A 12,930-nucleotide genomic window follows, 5' to 3' on the forward strand; every position below is an offset into this window, starting at 1 on the left:
TTTATATATAAATATATAAATATATATATATATGGCTTATACTGTGATCATTTTTACAGTCTTGTAACTGGTGCTCTTTCCAGTTGATCTAAATAAGTTCAAAACATACCAGCTAATTCTTGTACTCCTAATGAAACTAAATCACTCATAACATTGACAAACTGCAGAAGAATGGTCTGGTGCCTGTCTGAACTGCCAGGCCACCACCTACAGTCTCCTACTGATGGACTGACCATGAATTATGCTTTTATCAGTATAAAATTTGTGAGAAAAGTCATCTCTGAAAAAAAAGTAACACAAAATACTCAGTATTACTGTGACCATACATATTGGTCTACAGTTGTTTTTTAAAAAAAAACTTCAATAATAAATATATATATGTCTACACTGATATGATGTCATTATAAACACATTTTAAACCATAAAGATTTATAAAATAAAATGTATCCCAGTTTTATAAGTCATTCGCAACTTTTTATATTTTTAGGCTAAAATTCAGAACTTTATATACACACTATTCAGGTGGCTCTTAACGAAGTTTCTCACACTGAACTTTCAGAAACTTATTTATTATATATATTTCATATATAGTGTATATGTGTGTGTGTGTGTGTGTGTGTGCTAACTCATATGTATTTAGAGCATTAAACCTGTCAGGGTCACCATTTTGACTTTCGGAGAAATTAAACATATCCTCAAATATTATCAAAAGCACACAAGTGACTATCAAAAAAATGCAAATTATACTTGCAGAGGATGTTTAACACTACCAATATTTTGAGGGAAGGTAAATAATTATTGCCCTTTTAATATGCTTTCAAATGCTCTAAAATAACTATATTTTAAATCATATTGGATACTGACAATAAATATAAACCAAAATATTAAAAGTCCTGTCACTAAGTTTAAAATGTACAGCACATTTGCTTTGCCCTAGATGTCACAGTCTTATTTTTCAATTCATATCTTGTACACTGTAAGTTAATTGCTTTTGGAAAGTACTTATTATTCATGTAAAAATTAATGTGCCAATGTGTTTAAATCCTTTTAAATGACCATTCATGCATCTTTCTTCTTTAAGTACCAATGAAATCTGTCAGAAGACATCAATGCAAAATGGTCTTAAAGAAAGTTCTAATAGAAATTTTTTTCTGCTAACACAAGATTTTCATATTCACCAACTTTACTTAAATTCCATTAATTTTTTAAGCTACTTTTAATAAATTCACCAAGTAAAATTTTTAGGCCCCATAGTCTGTCATTTGTGTTCCAGCTGACATTATGAATATTAATAACAGTGTTATCCTGATTAAATAGGCTTCATATGAAATCCCTGTGAATCCTATAGCTCAGACATCTCATTTTTCCAACTCTTTATGAATTTGGATTCAGACATTAAACTGGAAAAATCTTTAAAAACAGATTTAAGGGCATATTTGCATATTGTCAAGCAAAAATTAGATGTTCTAATAATTCAAATAATTACAAATTACGTATCTACATATTGTCATAGAAATTAAAGATTTCTGTACTTATGCAACACATTTTACACTTCTAATCATTTCTGGACAAAAGACTAAGACTAATAAGATACTTTTATTTCTTTCCCTACACAAATATTTCATATCAAGAACTTATTTTAATCAAGAATTATATATTCATGATAAAACTAAACTGGTGATTTAACAGGTGATATCAGATAAATTAGCTTTCAAAAGAACAGACAAAATATAAGCTGCTTTATTATTACTAATAATATACCAGGTTCAAATAGCAAAATAAAGTGGATTCCAACCTAAAATTCTTATATTTTGCTGGAAAAAAATGACCCATGTTAAAAACAAAAAATAAAATCTTTACTGTAATAACAGTGCATATAGCATATTAGCATGTGTTAATTTAAGATCTTCTCTGTCATGTATTCCTAACCTTGGTCCCTCCAAGTTGCTTTTAATTATCAAAGAAAGTTTTAATATATAGAAGGAAAATAACTAACCATTAAGGAAACCACATATTCTCTTCTCTCTATAGGTACACAGCAATCTAAATAAACCTGCCAATATTTCCTACATTCAACATACAAACGTAAATGCACATTGAAAAAAATTTAAATAAACATCTCTATGCTTTCAAATGTGACTTGGCTCTCCTTGTTTACTCAGCAGTTAAATACTTAATAAAAAAAAAATTTGTTCTTTGACCTGTCTGAAGTTTCTAATCTGCCTAAAAAATTACAAGTACATCTGATATTTATCCTTCAAAATTAAACAATGCTTTTTTTTTTTGACAAAGTGGTATTAAAAGGGGGTTTTACTACCCAACGTAACAATACCTAGTATTTCCAAAAATTTACTTTAATTGGAAGCTGTTCTTCCTACCTTCCGCATAAAACTACATCATGGCAAAGGTTTCTGACTAACTTTGGCTAATGACATTTTTTTCATAATATTTCTTTAGATTAATCACAAATTTGTATAAAGTGAACAGTGTTAAACTAAGAATGATTTCCAGCAACACCTCTTAAGCAAATATTATAAAACTCCAAATTTTGTATTTCCTAGATTGAGAAATGCTGATTTTTTTGCATTGAAATGATTTCATTAAATGACCTGTATTTCTGAAAGCTATTTTATAACATAACTCAACATACACAGCATATGCATGTTCATCTTACTAAACACAAGTCTCTCAAACATACACAGTCTTCAGCTCATTCTCTCCCCAAAAGGATTGCTTTCATGCAATGCCCTTCATAGTACAGCCACTACCTAACAAGCTCGGGGTAACTCTTGTTCCTAGAGACAGGAAAAGCAAAAGATGTTTAGGAGAAAGACTAAGATGAAAGTGGGCTCACACCATAGCTACCAAAATTTAAAATGAATATAGAATTTGAACCCCTAGTTCTACTATTAAAAGTATTTAGAAAATTATGTGAAGCATATTTTTGTGTACAAAGAATTGTAGTAACATATACACTTTAGTCATACTGGACTTCTTTCTGTTTCTTGAATTCACCATGTTTATTCATACTTCAGAGTTTTTAATAATTGCCTATTCTCTTTGCCTAGAATTATCACCTCCAAATCTGCAAACCTTTGTTCTCATCACTTGGATCTTCCTCAAAAGTAATCTCTTCAAACAGATTTTGCCTGGCCATTCTATTTAAACTAGAAACGCCTCTCTCATCACACTGTCTATGCTTCTGTCGTCACAAAGCAATCTGGTTAGGTTTTATTCCTTGCTTTTTTTATACATCTGAGCCAGTTGAGAGCAACTCCCATATACCCTGTCTGCATGTATATGGAAATTCCATGCAAGGAGGACTCTTAATTTTCTCCTTTAGAGAAGGTAAAGATGCTTGGCATACAAAAATACTGAGAACAATTCAGGGATAGACAGGTGAGTGGATGACCGGAAAAACAGATCTAACATAAATATTCAATAGCAAACATATCAAATAAAATATGGTCAACCACACAGCAAATCTATATGGTGTACCACAAATGCAAAAGATATATATGTACTATAGGTGGAAGATTTAACAAATATTTGTTAAGCACCTACATCGCAATTAGATACAAAGTGGTGAATAAAGCAAATACCAAAATATATCTTTAACCAAAATAATAAAAGCACAGAGCATGGCTAAATAAAAAAAGTTAAATTATACTTAAATATGCAGACATGCTTGAGTATTTTTTTTTTTCTAGAAGGAAACTACTACCAGTGATTACTCTGGGTCTAGGAGTTGAGGTTGGGAGATTAGATAATAAAGGAATGATGGATCGGTATGGATCTGTATTTTACTTTATACCTATCTGTATGGTTTCATTTATTTCACTTAACAATTAAATATTCATTAATGACCTTAGAAATTGACAAGAAATGCTAAAGGAAGCCACATTATATCTTAGAGAGCCATAATAAATATGAAGGAAATAATTCTGGTGACTCTTGAAACTGATAAAAAACTTATCACTGCCTAATTGACCTAAAATTATATCTTGTTATGGTTATTTGCTTTTTTGGTCTAAGTAGACTTAAAGGTTCAAATTGAACTAAAATGCAGAAAGAATTTTTTAGAAAATTTTAAAATAAATGAAAAAGTTCCCTGAGAAAGCAAGTATTTGTTAAAATAATCACGTCTTTATTTGATTGGGGACTTTTACCATAATCTTGCTGTTCAGCATTCTAAAGTTTAAAATGTTTATGACAAAAATATACTGTTTCATATTAGGATTATTATATGTATGCTTCAGGTAGTTCCCCTACTTTATGTTTTAGTAATCAAGAAATTTCTAACAAAATCTATCGCTGAAAGTCATGGAAGGGCATCAAATTAAGGGGAAATAAACAGCCAATGTTTCAAATATATGGTTTTTCCATTTGCAAAGCTTAGGGGCAAAACAATATACCATTTACAACACAACAATAGTTTTGGTATGCAAGTTATAAATAGCAATTTGAGAATGGATATCGCACTGCCTAGCCTACTAATAAATTTTTATAAAGCAAAACTTTCAAACTAGTATTATTTTCAGAGGACTAATCTAATACAGGATTTTCTAAAATACCTTGAAACGATTTGCTCTAGGCCAAACTAAACGAAATCACGTAATCTAGCACAGAACAGAATATAAAAACAAAGTCAGCTTATAGAATAGTTTCTCTCGGGAACAAACAGTCTGTTTTCTTAAGATTCATGTGGGTGCCAAGTTCTGATGCAATGACACACTCTTTCACACAAGGGCTTACATTTCCACACAACCAACTGAAGTTCTTGGCAAGTCAAAGGTAAAGGAGTATTAGAGCAAGTAAAATTAATCTATGACTAGTACGAGCAGCCACTTGAAATCAAAAGTTATCAGAAAATATCTTTTAAAATAAAGTAAAAGTAATTACATACGGTCTTAATTTTTCATGTGTCATAGTAGTTACTAACAGATTTTATCAGAGCTGTTCAATAATCTTCTATAGTTTATATAAGGATAGAGACATTAACAAATAAAGGAATGTATATGAAAACTAATAACAGTTGTACTTTTGCATTTTGAGCACAATATCAATTTATACATTGTATAATAAATAATGTTTATCTATATAATATTCTACAATTGCAGTATATAAACATTCTCAATAGACATACTGCATTCAACTAATATAGTTCCCTTAAATGGCAATGCTAAAGACAACTTCTAGGTTGCAAAATACAATTAGTAGAAACAAGCTGAAGTCAATTTGAGAATTATGGCTCTAATTTTTTTGTCCAATATCCAAAGAGTCACAGCAATAGTCCTCTTTTATCTGAGAAGCTATAAAAGCTCATGTAATTTACTAATTCCTAATAAACATTTTCATTAATGAAAAGTATATAGGCACATAGTCCTAAAATATACATTCCATTGCTACTACAGAATAAAGAGTACAGAGAATTATAAGATGCCGAACAATATATAGGAATTTCCTTCAATAAAAGTTCTTATTCTTCTAGCACTTAAAATTGTAAGATATGGGCCCTCCCTGGTGATGCAATGAGTTAAAGCACAGCACTGCAAGCTAGCCACAGATATTTCAGTGAGATTTCAATCTCTAGCCCCAGAGGTGATCCACATGGTACGGCAGACCTCTGCTGGCCTGCCCACTGATTGCCCTCAGCAGTGTACTTCATTGATCTGCCTGTTCTGCTCCCCATTCAGCCTCTGGTGAATCCTCTCACCACCCTGCAGCTCTGGCCTGCAACCCAGTTCTGCATGCCTAAATAAATACAATCTATAAAAAACATGATAAAATGTCAATTATATGTAAAAGATTGTACTATCGCTTTTTTTTTTAAGATTTATTTATTTATTCATACAGAAGCGGGGTACAGGTCAGAGATGTGGAGGGTGAGAGGATTCACCAGAGAGAGTGGGGAGCAGACTAGGCAGACCGACGAAGTACACTGCTGAGGGAAGCAGTGAACGGGTCAGGAGAGGTCTGTGGCACCATGTGGTTCACCTCTGGGGCAGGCGGGAATCGAACTCAGCTAGAAGTGGCTTAAGCTTCTTAGTGCTGTGCTTTAACCCACTGCGCCACTAGGGAGGGCCCCACTATCACTCTTTTAACAAAACCATATTATTAAGAGTTCCCTAGATCATACAAACACATGTTCACTCATAATCTGTTTCAGAAAATACATTTTAAGAAGTCTCACAATGGCAAATTGACTACATTAAAAGATAATACTTACTAACAGTAACATAAAACTAATAGTAGCATAACTGTACTGAGACCCAAAGTATGAAATAAAAAATCAATGATCAATGTGTGCCAATTAAAAAACAAACAACAAATGTTTTCCTGCCAAAGAACAGAGGAGTGGATCAGGGAAATGGAATAATACTGAGCTATTTGTGAGGACATGGATGGAACTAGAGGATAATACTAAATGAAAAATGTCAGATGACGAAAGACAATACCAGATGGTGACATTATATGTAGAATAAAGAGAAACACAAAAAAGGGTCAGTCAAAACCAAACTAGTAACAAATTCTTAATATCTGACTACAAAACTGAAGCAACCAAAGTGGGAGGGTGGCAAGGGAGGAGTAGGGGAGGGAATGGCCCAATGAAACATGGTGGAGAATTACCAAAACACTGGGAGTGGTGGGGAGGAGTGTGAAAATACCCATCTTTAGGGGCTTAGGCCTATACCCGAAAACAGATAGAATGACTAGAAACCTATCTTCTATTTCAAACATAAAAAGTACTTCATTCAGGGCCCCTCCCTGGTGGCGCAGCGGGTTAACGCACAGCACAAAGAAGCTTAAGCCACTTCCGCATGAGTTCGATCCCCACCTGCCCTGGAGGTGACCACATGGTGCGGCAGACCTCTCCTGACCCACCCGCTGCCCCCCTCAGCAGTGTACTTCGTCGATCTGCCTGTTCTGCTCCCTGCTCTGTCTCTGGTGAATCGTCTCACCCTCTGCATCTCTGGCCTGTACCCCAGCTTTGTATGAATAAATAAATCTTTAAAAAAAAAAAAAGTACTTCATTCAACAAAATTACATCTTTGCCATGTGCTAAATTATATAATATATCCAGGATTGCTGCAAGAGTTTACGACAACTTAATATATCATATAATTATGCAAGGAAACTTTCCATAAATGATAAAGAAATGAAGTAAAACAAAAACTGGAACTTTCCCTGACAAAAATATCAATACTACAAAACATTGTAACATTACATTCAAACATTGTAAGTCTCTTGATGGAAGTCTATAACTACCCTAGAGTACTATCCTAGATGGGAGTTAGACACTGGGGTGAGAGTGAAGCAGGATTCCAAGGGCAGTGGATGGGATATGGAGGAACAGGATATGAATGAGGAGAATATGGGGGGACAGATGAAACAAAATTAACTAATATAAGGTTAGGTAATGTATACAATGAATTCATTATCTTGCCTTTCCATTCTTGTACATTTGAATGTTGCATAACAAATAGATTTAAATAAATACTGTAGAATTGTAAACTATAAAATAAAATATATAGCATCATTAATTTCTAGAAGAGTCACCCAATAATCTTTCATAGAACTATCAATAAGTATTATTTTATATCATGATGCTATCAAAATCCCATCAACCTCATTCCTCACACACACACAATTATATAATATTCATGTGGCCCTAGCACATCTTTCATAATATATATACCCCTATCTCACATGGATTCTCTACTGGGTGCCATTTAAAAAAAAAAAAAAAACCTACACATTTATCTGAGCATGCAGGAAACAAAAAGTATTATCAGCTGAAGGATATGTACTTTATTTATTAAAATGCTTTGGAATTACTCCCTGTCCTTAGATTTAACAACTTCCTGAAGCTAATACCTTATGTTACCAGTGACCTAATGCATATGGCAAAGCGGAAAGGTATACTCTGTCACCTTTAGCAAACATTCACCTTACCAAGCTCCTTAGAGGCCATCTGTTATACCCTGAAGCAATATCCTAGCTACTGCTACTGTCTTACAACATATGTAAACAAGTTGATTCTTTGTTGGAGTCATTAATTACAGGAATTTGAAATAATTTTTGACTGATTTTATAATACTTGATGTTTATTACTAAGATCATTTTCCATATATATAAGGAATTATTTCTTTGAAAACGCACAGTATTTTTTTAATTAACAAAGATGGCGATTTACACAAAAGAATCATAAACAGAAATTGACAATGACTATACCACTGTGTTTCAAAATTTCATCCCTCGCACCATTATTAGGTGTTATATATCTGAACCAACAAATCATTCTACATAATGTTTCAAAAAGTTTCTTTAATAAACAATAATTTCCTACCAGTGAAAAAATAAGTATGTCTATAATCTTTCATCTGCTGAAGTGACAGCTTGTCATAGGTCTTGTTCCCCCATCCAGTTTGACTTTTATTTTTGACAGTTCTGAGGAAATGCAAACTCAAATCCAATCCAGTTGAAATAATTAAGCATATACTGGAATGCTTCTGATATCTACTATTCCTTCTTCATGATACTAAAATACATGTTAAAACAAAGATAAGCTCAAGGAAAGATATGGAAACATTTGAACAACAAATTAAAATCATAACAGAGAGTGGTATTTGAAGCCAAGGAGTTCATGAAAATGTTGAGGCCTAATAGGCTTAAAGGTTAGAGTTTAACAAGGATGGCTTTTCCCTTTCTTAAACAATAATCAGATAATCTCCAACCACATGCTCAGTATCTTAGATACAAAGCACTTGCCAAATCAGATGGAAAAGTTAACTACCTAAGATTAAAAAGAACTCAAAGCCTTCATCAGTGTGTATGAGGCATTCAAATCTGTATGTAAACCAATCAACTAACATAAAGCTAGTTAGAACTTGAGTTCATATGGTCCAGCTAGTAACTAAAAAGAAAAAAAAAAAAAGTAGATCATGAACTAGGTACTTTAACAAGATAACCTACTCTGAAAATAACCCCATATTCAGGTAAAATATTATAAGACATACACCCTAGTCACATCTTTAAAGAGTCATCCCCCAAAACAACAAAAGTGAAAGTAAAGATAAAATAGCTGGGATTACATTAACTTAAAAAGTTTCTGCACAGCAAAAGAGACATTAACCAAAACAAAGAGGCACCCTAATTATTGGGAGAAAATTTTTTTTTACTCCATACAACTGATAAGGGACTGATCACAAAGATATATATATAAAACTCACACTACTCAACAAAAACAAAGTAAACAATCCAGTCAAAAAATGGGTGAAATAGACATTTCGCCAAAGAAGAAATGCAAATGGCCAACAGACATATGAAAAAATGTTAAACAGCCCTGTACTTAGGGAAATGAAAATTAAAACCACTATGAGACACCCATGGCACTTATCAAAAAAAAAAAAAAAAAGCAACTTCAAATGTTGGAGAGGATATGATGAAAAAGTAAATCTCCTACACTGCTGGTGGGAATGCTAATAGGTACAACCACTATGGAAAGCTGTATGGAGGTTCCTCAGACTACTAAAACTGGAGCCACCACCCCTAAGGACCTACCCAAAGGATACAGCAACCCACCCCTAAGGATCTACCCAAAGGATACAGAAACATTAATTCAAAAGAATACCTGCACCCTTATGTTTACTGCAAGCTATTTATAATAGGTAAGATTTGGAATCATCCCAAAAGCTCAAAAATAGATGGCTGGATTAAGAAGATACATACACAGTGGAATACTATGCAGCAATCAAAAGATAAACTAATGTCATTCATAGCAATGTGGTTGAAGCTAGAAGGGCTCAGTGAAATAAGTCAGAAGGAAACAGAAAGTTCTGTTGTTTCACTTACAGGAGGAATACAGGAACCAAAGAAAGGATCAAGGGAAAAAAATAACAATAGTAAACAACAAAAATAGGCAACTATGAGGGATCAACACGGGGGCATAAGAACACAAGGTACTAAAGTGATGGTGCACAAATGAATTGGGGGTGGGAATTCTGTAGGGACTACACCTGAGAAAAGAAAGCAACATTGTAAAGAAAACAATGAGCAATGATGTGAACAATACATACATTTATACATAATACATATATATATATAAAAATTGTTAAAAAGGAAAATACCCTATATTCATTAAAATATAATACATATGAGATAATTTGATATACATAAAACTAATTTGATATAAAAAGTTGTGATTTCACATTTGACCAACTACTGAAAATAAAGCAACTGGAATCAATCTTCAAAATAACTTTTAATTCACCAAATAAAGCAACACAATCTATTAAATGAGAGCAGGAAATTATTAAATAACAGCATAGATAGATTTTTTAAAAATCAACTAGAAATCATAGCGACAAGAAATATGCTCACTGAGTTGAAACAATATAGATAAAGTAGAAACTAGGGAACATTGGAGCAGAGAAGTAATGATTTGGAGGCAGAAGGGGGAAAAAATCCCCCCAAGGGTAGAAAGGGTTAATAGAATGGGAAAATATGAAAAAGTTAAGACACATAAAAGATAAAATAAAAAAAATTGTAAAATATGACTAATGAGCAATACAGATAAATAAAAATAATTATATCCAAAATAGTATAGAAAATACTATGTCTCTTGGAAAGAATAATGAATCAGAGCTGTTACAATATCAACACTGCATATTTCCTGTGGAATAGCATTCCCAGAAACATACTGTGACAATTATTCTTCATCCTCTTCAGATTCTCTGAAATTTATACATTGTTTTGTTGGCCACAAAATAGAGTGATACATGTAATTCCTTTATAAATTCAAGAAATGTTTTAAAAATGTGAAGTTTGGTGATTGTTACCCACTGTTTCCTCTACCTTTAAATGAAGGCATGGACGTCACCAATAAAACTGCATGCTAACATAAACCATGAGACTATTACTTCATTTTTTCATAATTCAGTATTATCACTTGCACACCTCCTGACACCAACGTGGTGTCTGAAGAGGATGAAGAATAATTGTCACAGTATGTTTCTCCTGACAATATAAAAATAAATAATAGAATACCAGGCAACGTTTAAAAGCTGAGAGTATATATTACAGTCTATCATTAAGCGAATATAGTAAGAGCATATAGTAGCATTCAGAGCACAGGAAAATATGTCAGCAAAATTCTATCAAGCATTTCTTTATATACACATAAATAAAAAAAAATAAGTTTACCCTACTCCTACATTTGCTCTCAGAAAACGGAAAAAAAAAAAAAAGATGCTTCACTAAAACAAGGGAGTAAAGCATGAAAGGGGGAGAACATAGTTTCAGGAATCAAAGGGCCATCAGAGGAAGGAGGTGAAAATATCCACCCAAGTTCATAGAGAGGAAAATTACAAAACAGCTACACACAAAACGGAGGGAATTCATGCAAAATCAATAGTGCTAAGAAAACTTTAGGAACAATTTATTCAAGAAAGTGAAGTATGAAATAAAGAGGTGTTTCAAATAAACGGTAAGAGTTTGGATTTGATTATAATAAAATATCCAGAAACCAAAGCCAAAAAAATATAGCAAAAAATGTTTAGAGGAGAGGAAGTTTGAATTGATTTGAAGGGAAAATCATCAAAGTAGATGGCATGTATCAGTTCTGAAGAGCTTTTACATTCATACAACACATACAAATATATTTTTTCTAAACTTAATTGCAATATCACTAGATTCAAAGGGTGAGAAAAGAGAAAGTAAATGTGTGTAAGGGGACAGAGGTATCTAGCAGAGCCATCTCACTAGAGAAGTTGCAATGGATAGGCTCTCTAAGCATTAATACTTCTTTTCCATTTGGAAGGTGAACAGAAAAAATCACACAGCCCAGTCTCTGTGTAGCTCATGGTCTAAATATGAAAGACTTTGTCAAGATATACTGTAGCAATATATGTGGGAAGAAGGAAAGGCAAAGAGATCCATCAAGATGCAGGAGCTTTTTGTTGTGGGCTCTTTCACACAGATTGGAAGGTCCTGCCTGACTCTCAGCTGGGCTTTCTCTGGTTTAAATTTTGTTATCATAGTGAATGATTAAAAGCTTGACTATTAATTTCATTCTGGCTTATTGTTTTAATTTGTTAATACCTGGTCAACCAACTCTTTCTAGCTCAGGTGAGCCCCTGATGATATTCTTCTATATAAAAGCTTTTCATTTAACATAGTTTTGAGATTCATTCATGTTATATAAAACGCTAGTTTTCTATTTTCTACTGCTTAATAATATTTCACTACAGTGTATAAACTTACAGCAACTTGTTTATCTAGTCACCTATTAGTAGATATTTGGGTTACTTCTGGTTGGATAAAAGAGTAATGAACGTACTGGTAGAAGCCTTTATACACACATGCATTTTCATTTCATTTGGATAAATAGCTACAGTGAAATTGCTAGATCACAGAAACTATCAAATTGTTTCCTAAAGCAATTGCACATTTTATACATCTATCAGCCATGGGTGTGAGAGTTCTAGACATTCTACACTACCACTAACAAATTGTATGGACAGTTCTATGTAGTTCTTGTGTACATAAATAAGTAAATCTTTAAAAAATAAAGTTCTTACTCATATTTTATAAAGTTTGTGCCCCAAGTGTCAATGATTTGATGCTACTGTAAAAGTATTGGTTTATTTCATTTTTCCCATAATTTCCTGTTTGCATATGGGCTCTGAATCTCTCAAGCTCACTATATTCACTAACTTTTGCTCATTTTACTATAGAGGCTTTAGAATTTTCTAGTTATAGAATTATGTGACATTTTTACTTTTCTTCACAGCCACATTCCTTGATTTCTACAAAGTTAAGCATGTAATATAATATTGGTAGAACAATTTAAAAATAGAACAATAGAATAAGGAGTCTAGAAAAGAGCACACACACATGCATACAAACATACACGGCAAATGATCCACT

The 12,930-nt window shown here is 32.8% G+C and overlaps 1 protein-coding gene across 3 annotated transcripts in view; it reads right to left on the reverse strand.

Annotated features, from left to right (window-relative positions):
• Nucleotides 1-12,930, reverse strand: part of MIPOL1 (mirror-image polydactyly 1) — a 245,081-nt gene that overhangs the window by 205,268 nt on the left and 26,883 nt on the right. The window lies entirely within an intron of this gene.

The sequence above is a fragment of the Condylura cristata genome, unplaced genomic scaffold (genome assembly GCF_000260355.1).
Source record: "Condylura cristata isolate star-nosed mole 26May11 unplaced genomic scaffold, ConCri1.0 scaffold00013, whole genome shotgun sequence".
NCBI lineage: Eukaryota > Metazoa > Chordata > Mammalia > Eulipotyphla > Talpidae > Condylura > Condylura cristata.